The following is a 13,709-nucleotide window of genomic DNA, read 5'->3' on the forward strand; positions in this document are numbered from 1 at the left end:
GCAGACGCCAATACGATGGCGTCGTAAGATGGCGTCGTATCGGCAGTCAATCGGATGCTTTTGGGCCCCAGCGTCGGCTAATTCAGATTTTTCGAGTATGCGTGTACGTGATAAACAAAGAGCGCGGTTCGTAGATCGTAAATCCATTAGTGCCGTGGGCATCGGGTCACTGGGTGCGGCGTAAAAGGGATAACAAAGTCGAGTCCTTACGCTATTATTATATAGATCGTCCTCAACCCCTCATCCACCTCGTCGTCCTCAACCCCTCATCCACCTCGTCATCCTCAACCCCTCATCCACCTCAACCCCTCATCCACCTTGTCATCCTCACCCCCTCATCCACCTCATCGTCCTCAACCCCTCATCGTCCTCAACCCCTCATCCACCTCGTCGTCTTCAACCCCTCATCCACCTCGTCGTCCTCAACCCCTCATCCACCTCGTCGTCCTCAACCCCTCATCCACCTCGTCGTCCTCAACCCCTCATCCACCTCGTCTTCAACCCCTCATCCACCTCGTCGTCCTCAACCCTCATCCACCTCGTCGTCTTCAGCTCCTCATCCACCTTGTCGTCCTCGACCCCTCATCGTCCTCGACCCCTCGTCATCGACCCCTCATCGTCCTCGACCCCTCATCGTCCTCGACACCTCATCGTCCTCAACCCCACATCGTCCTCAACCCCTCATCGTCCTCAACCCCTCATCGTCCTCAACCCATCATCGTCCTCAACCCCACATAGTCCTCATCCCCTCATCATCCTCAACTCCTCATTCATCTCGTCGTCCTCAATCCCTCACTCACATTATCGTCCCAAACCCTTCTTCATTCATCTTGTCATCTTCACCTCTCACCCCGCATTCACCTTATCATCCTCAACAATAATCCCCTTATTCCATTTACACCCATAACCCAATAACCTTATGGGTTTTTTTCTCGAGCCCAACGAACCAGGCCACACGGCACAACATGCGACAATGTCTGCTCCTTTGGCCTCGTCCTTCACTCTACTTATTCACATTGACGCGACATCCAAACACATTCGTGCATCGCACATTCAGTCCGTACCTCCGGCAGCTCAACACTGTCCAAATCACCGACGCCAGACATAACACCGGAGTACAGGCAGCCATTGGCACGAAGAACGGAAGAGTTTAGGGATGGCCTCTTCTTCTTCATGTAATCTATATAACCGAAATATACTTTCAACGGGGTTGTAAATGACAACGCTACGATATACTTTTGAAAAATGAATGGATTCGTAATAGGAATCGGCATAGCACCACTCTGGGATTGTCCACTCAGTGGATGGCTTGCTGTCGCCTTCTCCTGTCCAATCAGCGGACGGCTTGCTGCGCCTTCACCCAGCAGACGCCAATACGATGGCGTCGCATCGGCAGTTAATCGGATGCTTTTGGGGCCCAACGTCGGCTAATTCAGATTTTTCGAGTATGAATGTACATGATAAACAAAGAGTGCAGTTCGTAGATCGTAAATCCATTAGTGCCGGGGGCATCGGGTCACTGGGTGCGGCGTAAAAGGGATAACAAAGTCGAGTCCTTACGCTATTATTATATAGATTATTAATAAAGGCCTCAAGACCTATTCAACTTGTATTTTAAAAACGCGACATTTCGGCTATTCAAGAACACATTTGTAAGCTGTCAATCAAAAAGGAAAATGTTTTGTTGATCGTCTTCTCAACAAAACGTGTCGACAAAACCAAAGGAATATTCAGGATTTTCACAAAATCACGACAACTTGAAAGATACGCCAAAAACCTGAGGTGAATTTCGGTGATGCAGTCATCTTCTTCATCTGCGCCTCATTGTCTTCATGTGAAAATGAATCGATTAAAAATTCCATAGAACTGTGTCGTTTATGTATATTTTTATTTTATTACATTCACGTAGTTTCACATTCCTGATTTCGTGGAGCTTCAATCTTTTGTGGTTCAAAAAAATAAAATAAAGATGGATTCTTCTCCACCGCAACACATCGCATTCTCTTCCTGTGAAACTGTTTCATAGAACTGTGTCGTTTATGTATATTTTTATTTTATTACATTCACGTAGTTTCACATTCTTGACTTCGTGGAGCTCCAATCTTTTGTGGTTCAAAAAAATAAAATAAAGATGGATTCTTCTTCATCGCATTCTCTTCCTGTGAAACTGTTTCATAGAACTGTGTCGTTTATGTACATTTTTATTTTATAACATTCACGTAGTTTCACATTCTTGACTTCGTGGAGCTTCAATCTTTTGTGGTTCAAAAAAATAAAATAAAGATGGATTCTTCTTCATCGCATCGCATTCTCTTCCTGTGAAACTGTTTCTCCATTTAACGTTTCCAAAATCAAAACTTCAAAAACTTCTTCACTTCGTTTCGAAAAAACTTCAAACTTCAAACTTCAAAAAACGTTTCCAAAACGTCACTCCATTTAACTTTATTAAAATGACGATAAAGACGTTTCCTTATATATCCTAATTTAAAATGTTCAAGGGAATAAAAAGACCATTTGGTTCACACCACCCATGATCACAACACTCGACTGTCCAATCAGCGGACGGCTCGCATCGCCTTCGCCCAGCAGACGCCAATACGATGGCGTCGTATCGGCCGTTAATTCTATGCTTTTGGGCCCCAAAGTCGACTAATTCAGATTTTTCGAGTGTGGCTGTACGTGATAAACAAAGAGCACGGTTCGTAGATCGTAAATCCATTAGTGCCGTGGGCATCGGGTCACTGGGTGCGGCGTAAAAGGGATAACAAAGTCGAGTCCTTACGGTATTATTATATAGATGGCATGGCCTGGGTCCTCATTCAACAAGAAGGGGGAGTTGATACAGCACACTACATTATCGTACTGAACGATCATCTGCATCCTACATTGGTCAAACTCATTGGTCATACAAGTGGAACATGTTTTTCAATCCTGAGAAATCTCACACTCTTAGGATGTCTCTCTGAAAAGACCGACTGGACAACCCTCCCATCCACTTTCTGAACAATCCTCTCCAAGAAGTTCTGTCTCTCAAGCTTTTGGGTCTCACTATCTGCCATGATCATTCCTGGGAAAACCACATTTCAATTCTGGCCTCCAAAGTCAGTCGCCGACTGGGCATCCTCCGTCGTGCGAAGTCCTTCCTTGGCACACCTGAGCTCCTCACCACATACAAGGCTTTCATCCTCAGCTCAATGGAGTACTGCTCTCCCCTCTGGGCTGGTGCTCCTGCCTCACACCTAGCTCGGCTTCACGCTGTTGAAACCAAAGCTTTCAGAATCATTGGAATCTCCCGCGATGAAGCTAACTCCGAGGGCCTTTCACTCACTCACCGCAGGCAGGTAGGTGGTCTTTCTGTCTTCTACCGACTCCTCTACGGCCTTGCTCCCCCAGCTCTCTCTGGGCTCTGTCCCCCAAATATTCCTTCAGGTCGCACAATATCTGCCAGCAACCCTCTTATGGTTAAAGTGCCAAAATCAAGACTCTCTGCTCACCTTCACTCTTTAATTCCTCTTTTCTCCGGCCTCTGGAACAAACTCCCCCACTCTCTTCAATCCCACTCCTCCCTCCAGGTCTTTAAAACAGCTGTTCACCACCATCTCTTAACTTCCCCCATCCAAAACCTTCATATTTTCTACACCCGTTAATTCACCCGAGATCCACTTTTTTGAAATACCAACTTCTTTCCTGTAAGTCCTAACAGTATCCATGTGTTGTTTTTTTAAACTGCTGTACAGTGGTTTCCACCTCCAACAACCAGATGTGAATTGGACTTCCTTGTGGGGAAATGGCGCCACATTCCTGCAGAACAGTTCCAGACCCTTTTGGAGTCTATGCCGATCTTGACACACATGGTGGCTCAATACCTTACTAAGTGACATTATTGCTACGGTTTTGAGATTGGCACATATTGATCATGAAAGGCTAAAGGGTTGCCCCCCATAGTTAGTCCACGAGCAACACGTAGGCCACCTTAGAGTATTAGTTACAGTCACGTGAAAATGTAAGAACACCCCATGTAAAGTTTTGACTTTTTCAACATATTTCAACATACAGCTATTTGATCTTCATTTCCACAATATTGATAGATAAAGGTGATATAATATAACAAATATCATGAAACATTTACATTTTGTAGTCCATTGTATAATTTAAATAAACATAAATGCAAATTTCGCATGTGGAAAAAGTAAGTACACCCTTGGCTCTAATAGGTGGTATTGCCCCCTTTGGCAGAAACAAACTCAAGTAGGCATTTCTTATAACTGTCTACCAGTCTCTGACATTGACTGGGAAAATTTTTTGGCCACTCCTCCATGCAGAATTCTTTCAGCTGTGCGATGTTTGAGGGGTTTCTTGCATGCACAGCTCGTTTCAAATCCCCCCACAACATCTCAATGAGATTTAGATCCGGGCTTTGACTTGGCCATTCCAGAACCCTCCATTTCTTTCTTTTCAGCCATTCCTTAATGGATTTACTGGTATGTTTAGGGTCATTGTCATGTTGCAAGGTCCACCTTCGGTTGAGCTTCAACTTTCCGACAGATGGCCTCACATTATCTTCAAGCACCCTCTGGTACAATGAAGAATTCATTGTGGATTATATGATGGTGAGCTGCCCAGGCCCTGATGCAGCAAAGCTGCCCCAAACCAAATATTTTCACCACCATGCTTTACAGTTGGTATCAGGTTCTTGTGGTCAAATGCTGTCTTTGGTTTTCGCCAAACATGTCTTCTGGTACTGTGGCCAAATAGCTCTACCTTTGACTCATCTGTCTAGAGCACATTGTTCCAGAAGTGCTGGTATTTGCCTAGGTGCTCAGTGGCAAACTTTAGCCTTGCCCTGATGTTCTTTCACGACAGCAAAGGTTTCCTCCTGGCACACCTCCCATGTAGATCAAATTTGTGCAGCCTTTCTAATGGTAGACTCGTGCACTTTGACATCAACAGTGGCAAGAGCTACCTGTAGGTCCCGTGATGACATTATGGGGTTCTTAGAGACTTATTTCAGCATCTTGCGGTCTGCTCTCGGGCTGAACTTGCTGAACAGTCGAATGATTGATTTCAAATTGTTTGGAGATCTTTTTAAGTCCCTTCCCAGACTCGTAGGCATCTATAACCTTCTTTCTGAAGGCCTCAGAGAGCTCTTTTGATTTAGGCATGGTGACGCCGCACACTTCAACAACAAAGAGCAAACCAAACGAAATGTCTGAGGTTTAAATAAGACAGGTTCCTCCAAGATCCTCTCTAACAATGTTCTAATCATTTGCACCTGAGCTGGTGCACCTGATTCTAATTTTAGGTATTTGAAGTAGTGATAAATGTAGGGGTGTACTTACTTTTTCCACATGCAAAACTAGCATTTATGTTTATTTAAATTATACAATGGACTACAAAATGTAAATGTTTCATGATATTTGTTATATTATATCACCTTTATCTATATAATAATACCGTAAGGACTCGACTTTGTTATCCCTTTTACGCCGCACCCAGTGACCCGATGCCCACGGCACTAATGGATTTACGATCTACGAACCGTGCTTTGTTTATCACGTACAGCCACACTCGAAAAATCTGAATTAATCGACTTTGGGGCCCAAAAGCATAGAATTAACGGCCGATACGACGCCATCTTACGACGCCATCGTATTGGCGTCTGCTGGGCGAAGGCGATGCGAGCCGTCCGCTGATTGGACAGTCGAGTGTTGTTATCATGGGTGGTGTGAACCAAATGGTCTTTTTATTCCCTTGAACATTTTAAATTAGGATATATAAGGAAACGACTTTATCGTCATTTTAATAAAGTTAAATGGAGTGACGTTTTGGAAACGTTTTTTGAAGTTTGAAGTTTTTTCGAATCAAAGTGAAGAAGTTTTTGAAGTTTTGATTTTGGAAACGTTAAATGGAGAAACAGTTTCACAGGAAGAGAATGCGATGCGATGAAGAAGAATCCATCTTTATTTTATTTTTTTGAACCACAAAAGATTGAAGCTCCACGAAGTCTAGAATGTGAAACTACGTGAATGTAATAAAATAAAAATGTACATAAACGACACAGTTCTATGAAACAGTTTCACAGGAAGAGAATGCGATGCGATGCGATGCGATGAAGAAGAATCCATCTTTATTTTATTTTTTTGAACCACAAAAGATTGGAGCTCCACGAAGTCAAGAATGTGAAACTACGTGAATGTAATAAAATAAAAATATACATAAACGACACACTTCTATGGAATTTTAAACCGATTCATTTTCACATGAAAAAAATGAGGCGCAGATGAAGAAGATGACTGCATCACCGGAATTCACCTCAGGTTTTTGGCGTATCTTTCAAGTTGTCGTGATTTTGTGAAAATCCTGAATATTCCTTTGGTTTTGTCGACACGTTTTGTTGAGAAGACGATCAACAAAACATTTTCCTTTTTGATTGACAGCTTACAAATGTGTTCTTGAATAGCCGAAATGTCGCGTTTTTTAAATTCAAGTTGAATAGGTCTTGAGGCCTATATTAATAATCTATATAATAATAGCGTAAGGACTCGACTTTGTTATCCCTTTTACGCCGCACCCAGTGACCCGATGCCCCTGGCACTAATTGGTTTACGATCTACGAACCGCGCTCTTTGTTTATCACGTACATTCATACTCGAAAAATCTGAATTAGCCGACGTTGGGGCCCAAAAGCATCCGATTAACTGCCGATACGACGCCATCTTACGACGCCATCGTATTGGCGTCTGCTGGGTGAAGGCGCAGCAAGCCGTCCGCTGATTGGACAGGCGAAGGCGACAGCAAGCCGTCCACTGAGTGGACAATCCCAGAGTGGTGCTATGCCGATTCCTATTACGAATCCATTCATTTTTCAAAAGTATATCGTAGCGTTGTCATTTACAACCCCATTGAAAGTATATTTCGGTTATATAGATTACATGAAGAAGAAGAGGCCATCCCTAACCTCTTCCGTTCTTCGTGCCAATGGCTGCCTGTACTCCGGTGTTATGTCTGGCGTCGGTGATTTGGACAGTGTTGAGCTGCCGGAGGTACGGACTGAATGTGCGATGCACGAATGTGTTTGGATGTCGGGTCAATGTGAATAAGTAGAGTGAAGGACGAGGCCAAAGGAGCAGACATTGTCGCATGTTGTGCCGTGTGGCCTGGTTAGTTGGGCTCGAGAAAAAAACCCATAAGGTTATTGGGTTATGGGTGTTGAGGAGGTTATGGGTGAAAATGGAATAAGGGGATTATTGTTGAGGATGACAAGGTGAATGCGGGGTGAGAGGTGAAGATGACAAGATGAATGAAGAAGGGTTTGGGACGATAATGTGAGTGAGGGATTGAGGACGACGAGATGAATGAGGAGTTGAGGATGATGAGGGGTTGAGGACTATGAGGGGTTGAGGACGATGAGGGGTCGAGGACGATGAGGGGTCGAGGACGATGAGGGGTCGAGGACGATGAGGGGTCGAGGACGATGAGGGGTCGAGGACGATGAGGTGTCGAGGACGATGAGGTGTCGAGGACGATGAGAGGTCGAGGCCGATGAGGGGTCGAGGCCGATGAGGGGTCGAGGACGATGAGGGGTCGAGGACGATGAGGGGTCGAGGACGATGAGGGGTCGAGGACGATGAGGGGTCGAGGACGATGAGGGGTCGAGGACGATGAGGGGTCGAGGACGACAAGGTGGATGAGGGGCTGAAGACGACGAGGTGGATGAGGGGTTGAAGACGACGAGGTGGATGAGGGGTTGAAGACAACGAGGTGGATGAGGGGTTGAGGATGACGAGGTGGATGAGGGGTTGAGGACGATGAGGGGTTGAGGGCGACGAGGTGGATGAGGGGTTGAGGACGACGAGGTGGATGAGGGGTTGAGTACGACGAGGTGGATGAGGGGTTGAGTACGACGAGGTGGATGAGGGGTTGAGGACGATGAGGGGTTGAGGACGATGAGGTGGATGAGGGGTTGAGGATGACGAGGTGGATGAGGGGTTGAGGACGACGAGGTGGATGAGGGGTTGAGGACGACGAGGTGGATGAGGGGTTGAGGACGACGAGGTGGATGAGGGGTTGAGGGGTTGAGGACGATCTATATAATAATAGCGTAAGGACTCGACTTTGTTATCCCTTTTACGCCGCACCCAGTGACCCGATGCCCACGGCACTAATGGATTTACGATCTACGAACCGCGCTCTTTGTTTATCACGTACACGCATACTCGAAAAATCTGAATTAGCCGACGCTGGGGCCCAAAAGCATCCGATTAACTGCCGACACGACGCCATCTTACGACGCCATCATATTGGCGTCTGCTGGGTGAAGGCGAAGCAAGCCGTCCGCCGATTGGACAGGCGAAAGCGACAGCAAGCCGTCCACTGAGTGGACAATCGCAGAGTGGTGCTATGCCGATTCCTATTGCGAATCCATTCATGTTTCAAAAGTATATCGTAGCGTTGTCATTTAAGTAGATTGCAATAAATACGTTGTTCATATACGCACTCTTCATTCTCATCTTTCTTCCTAACTCTTACTCGGACAAGCAAATCCCCTATGCCATCCATAATGGTACACTCTATCCATACACCACATCCTCCCTTCCGTGGATGTTCCACGGGTTTCGGCTAGTCTATCAATATTGTTGAAATGAAGATCAAATAGCTGTATGTTGAAATATGTTGAAAAAGTTAAAACTTTACATGTGGTGTACTTACTTTTTCACGTGATTATGTCATAGTATGTGTAAGTATAGGCCATTTCCCCTAGTAATATCTGCGTTGTGTAAAAGACATGAGTTTAGGTCCTTTCATTTTGCGTCCACCCTCCAATCCCACCTCTATGGGCATAATTGATCCCGCGCCCAATTTGGCTGATCCCTCAATTTGTTACGCTTTGGCTGCCCGCAGCATTTTGTTACGCTTTGGTTGCCAGCAGCATTTGCTGCCCTTTGTTCGCTCGCTAGTCGAGTAACATGAGGTAGGCCTGAGAAGAGGGAGGAGCGTGGGGTCGGGGTAGGGCGGCGTCAAGGCAGCGCGTCAGAGGTGATGACGGTAAGGGCCACCAGCCAACCAGGGCTCTAAGGGCATGGCGTGATAGGGCGTGGTAAGGCACGTCTGGTAAGTGCTAGAAGGTTCGCGGGCGTGCCTATAAAAGCCTTGGCACAAAGCCCTTGAACAGGACTGAAGCGGGGGACTTGCACGAGAGGAAGGACTAGCGCTGGAGGGACTTGTTACAAGGAGCACAAGTGAGTGGTGAACAGGACTCGACTGAAGCAGCGCTTGCTTTGTGGGCATTTACACGATATCTCAGTATTACGTACGTGCCGAAGGAAAGGCAGCCAGACGCGCCGGTGGCGAATATCGCCTATTCAGCCACGCGAGTGAACGCGGCAATAGCCGCCAGTGTTAACCGCCAGAGCCCAGACCCTACCATTCGCCCCGTATTATCTCGTGTGCGCCAAACGACACGCGGAGAGCTCCTGCCGTCTCTACTTACCATCTGCCCGGGATGAACCGGAGGCCGGAGGGAGCTGCACCAGAGCCATCCCTGGACGTGGTGGACATCATCTTGCAGCTGCAAACCCCATGTGAGTGTGTCTGTGTGTGAGACGGGCCCCTTTGTCCTGGGGATTAAGTTAAGACTGTTTTTAAGGCTGCACTGTGTCCTCTTCTTCTGAACCATTGTAAATAGTGTAAATGAATTCTGTTCTTCCTTTCTTCCCAATTCGACCGCTTCTGTGATTTATCCATTGGCTAAGCATGGTATGAGTGGGATCGCTAGAACCGGGTTCACCAAACTAAATGGCATGGATCGTGTGTACGCACCGCTCGGCGTCTCAGCACGCGTGATTTGTGCGGGGCTTATTTCCTCATTTCAGGGCAGCGCGAGTAATTAGGTAATAGTGATTCTAGTCCTAAAACCCTAGTTCACGCTGTCCGGGAAGGACGTTTTAGGTCCCGGGTCCCGTCGGCCAGTCAAAGACAAGGGGACTAATCCCCCCTTGGTAAGGGGAGAAGGCCGGCACTGAGATCCGCAACATTATGTTAGTTTCCATTTTTTTTGTCCACTAGAGAAATTTTTCAGAGCATTCTGGAGGTCGTTTATCTTAACGTATTGTTACGGTTTTTAGAACCTTCACTAGTAAATTTTAGTAAATGTTTCCCTTATAAATTATCCCCTGTAAATATCCCCATCAATTGGCTTTGTTAAAGATCGCACCCTAGTTAGTCCATGTACAACACGTAGAGAACCATAGGACCTCTCCGTAGTTATTTCATTATTATGTGTTTCAGTTAAGGATCTGTTCCCAATAGTTGAATCTGCGTTGCATTAATCAAATAAGATAGGCCCCATTCTGTCCATTTTGCGCTCTCCCTCTCCAAATGGTGGTACTTCGTTTGCCAGCAGCGTTAGCCGCCGTTGCATTGGGCTGTTTTGCTGGCACCACGCCGCCATAAGTCATGCGGTCAAGCCGAGGAAGAAGGGGGCGGGGCCACAAGAACAAGGTGTGGCACATCGAATCGTCAGCAGAGGTGGAGTCAGCAAGCCCTTTACCGGCCAATCAGCGCCGCGGTGAGCCAACCGGTAGGCGTGTCATCGGAGCCGGCGGCTTTATTCCGACACGGACAATAAAAGCGGCTGGAAGGGACTGCTTCAGGGTCGGGTGAGAAGGTACAGAGGGAGTTGAAGGAGAAGACGTGATCCGGAAGATGAGAGGTACCCGACGAGGATACGGAGCATTGTAAGGTGGAGAGTGGGTCCGTTTGACGGCGACAATCCCGCGCTTTATTCGCATTGTCCGACCATGTGAGATACGAGACCAGAAGCTGCCGCTGGCTGTTCACTTCCAGCCCGGAGCGTGGACCTGGAGCAGACCTCAATGCTGTGCCTCTGCCCGGACCTTCCAGCCCTGCTGTCCCACCTGGACCTTCTCCCTCTTCCAGTCATTCCTGCCTGCTATTCCCCTTTCGTGTAATTCTGTGTTTGTCCTGGGGTATAATATAAGACTGTTTAAGGCTGCCCTGTGTCCTGCTTCTTCTTCTTTGTTCTGTATATTACTTTCGTTTCTTCTCCTTTGGTTTTGGTGTACATAATTAATAAATGTCTGTTATTTCTTACCTTTGGTTTCTTCTTTCCCCCGATCGCTTTTGTCCTGTCTCCAATCGAGTACCTGTGGCGCGATTTGGCCAACTGCTTTAAATCGGGTTGGTCAATTGCTAACGGCTCGAATCGCGGATTGCTAAACCCCTCGGCAAATACCATCTTGTCCGTGGTTCGAGCGGTACTTGTCTCCCTGCTTTGCGGGGGGGGGATTGGTAAAGGTATTCGGGAGAACACCTTGACCAATAACCCTGACCAATCTCACCCCGCAAAGGAGCGTTATAAGTACCAGGACTAGAGACGGCCAGCTTAACAGGCCAAGGGGATTAACCCCCCCCCCCCCTCTAATTGTAGAGGCAGTGCCGTCTCTGAGATCCGTAACAGTATACTGCTTTGGCCGGCCCACTCCAGTAGGCGGCCGGCCAGCAAGCAAGCCTAAAAAACACTTAGCATGGCATTTTTTGTTTGAAGCTGGCAACCACGCCAATTATCTTCAGAATACGTTGCTGAATAACATAGGGGTGGATGCCACGCTCAAATTTGCATATTTCGGACATAATGGTCAGTTTTGACCAGATATGGTCAAAAATTTGGAGATCTTGCGAGATCTTTGTCGGCGAGTCATGTCTTTTCGAAGCTGTCCATGCTCTCACGCTTTCGAAGTTAAGTAATTGTTCACAATTGTGTTTTTGTCGAAACTGTATTTATCGTTCGGTGTATGTACCTATAGTGTGTCTTTAGGAAGATTCTCGGTGTTAATTTTTCATACCTGTATAGAAAATCGTCGGTTAATTTGTGTCGTGTCTTTTGTGGCCTTGTAGGCTACCGTGTCCTATATTGAGGCTTTGTTTTTTCTCTCAGCGGTCCGTCGATTGTGCTCCAATTACTTTCGTTCTCTGTTTTTCCCAGTCTTTTCACCCCGTACGTCTTGTTAAAAATTCCTCTTTATTCTTATTCGTTGTTCTTATTCGTTTATTCGTTGTTCTTATTCGTTCGTTCGTTCTTCGATCACGTGTTTCACCTCCATTTCCCCAGATAGTTTTCACTGTTAAATTTTAAAATGTTTAAACTTTCCCCTGAAGTACTGCATTCTGAAGTATATAACACCACCTTTTTCTTCTTCTTCTTTAAAAGGGTGTTTTCGACTTGCTCACCAAATCTATTCATTCACCAAAAAAATTCCATCTCTTACAGTTCCTCTTTCATACATTCCCTAAACTCACCTGCACTCCACCCCTCCTCCGGCGTCCTCAAAAGTATTTTTGACTCGAAGGTCACAAGAAACTCATTTTGCAATAAATGTTCGTTTCCCGTTAATCGTACACTTTCTAAAATCCAATCTCACCCCTCCCCTCCTGATCTTCCCCATCACCCCTCCCCTCAAAATCTCCACCCTTGCCCCTCCCCTCCAAATCTTCCCCATCAACCATCTCTTTCAAATCTTCCCCCTTGCTCCTCCCCATCACCCATCCCTTTCAAACCTCCCCCCTCGCCCCTCCCCTCCTAGACTCCCCCCTCCCCTCCAAATCTCCCCCATCCCTTTCAAATCCCCCCTTGTCCCTTCCCTCCGAAACTCCCCCCTAGCCCCTCCTCTTCAAGTCTCCCCACCCTCATTTCTTCTCCATTTCCCCCCCCCCTCTCACCCCTCCTCCTCAAAGCGTCCTCCCCGCTTCTTCCCCCTTCCAACTCTCACCTCCATCTCCCCCAACCTTCTGCCTCGCTCTTCCCCCTCCTCAAATAACACCTCACTGTGCCTCACCCAATCACCATCAAACCTTTTGTCCGCCCCATCCTTCCCTTTCTCCAAGCTATTCTGAAATCTCTGACACACCTTCAACAGCTCTCCCTACCACTTCCTCCTCTTCCACATCTTACCCTATCCCTCCCCCCCCCCCCCCCCAGTTCTGTATCCAATGCTCCCCCTTCCTCTTCATTAACGGTATGTACCTCAAACATCCGGGGCCTTCGCTCAAACTTGACTGATCTCTCCATACAGGTTGCTTCTGACAAACCAGACGTGATCTGCTTAACAGAAACTTTCCTCCTTCATGATGTCTCCGATTCCTTTGTATCTCTCCCGGGTTACTCCTTCCTCCGGTATGATAGACCTGAGCCTCGTCCTGGAGGTGGGGATGCTATCTTTATCAAAAACTCTCTTCCTCACTCGCCCTGCATTGCCCTCTCTCCACCTCACCCCAGGAATACCTCTGGCTACGGCTTCCCCTTCGCTCCCACCTTTTGTTCATATGTGTGTTGTACCATCCACCAAACAGTGATGACTCCATCGACATCTCGCTGTCTGATAATATGGACCAACTTCTATCTACTCATCCCAACTCTCTGTTCCTCATATGTGGTGATTTAAATTGTCACCATGCCAGTTGGCTGGGTGTGGGTACCTCTCTCACCAGCCATGGCTCCTCAGCAAAGGACTTCTGCGACTCACTGGGACTGACACAATCTGTCAATTTCCCGACCCGGATCTCAGTCAACGGAGCATCTTCTCTTCTGGACTTGGTTATGACTAACTTCCCTGAAAATGTCTGCTGCTCTTCTTCTGCTCCAATCAGCTCATCTGATTATGTGCTTGTTAAAGTGGACATCTCTCTGACCA

Source organism: Myxine glutinosa, chromosome 3, assembly GCF_964187855.1.
Source record: "Myxine glutinosa chromosome 3, kmMyxGlut1.1, whole genome shotgun sequence".
Taxonomy (NCBI): domain Eukaryota; kingdom Metazoa; phylum Chordata; class Myxini; order Myxiniformes; family Myxinidae; genus Myxine; species Myxine glutinosa.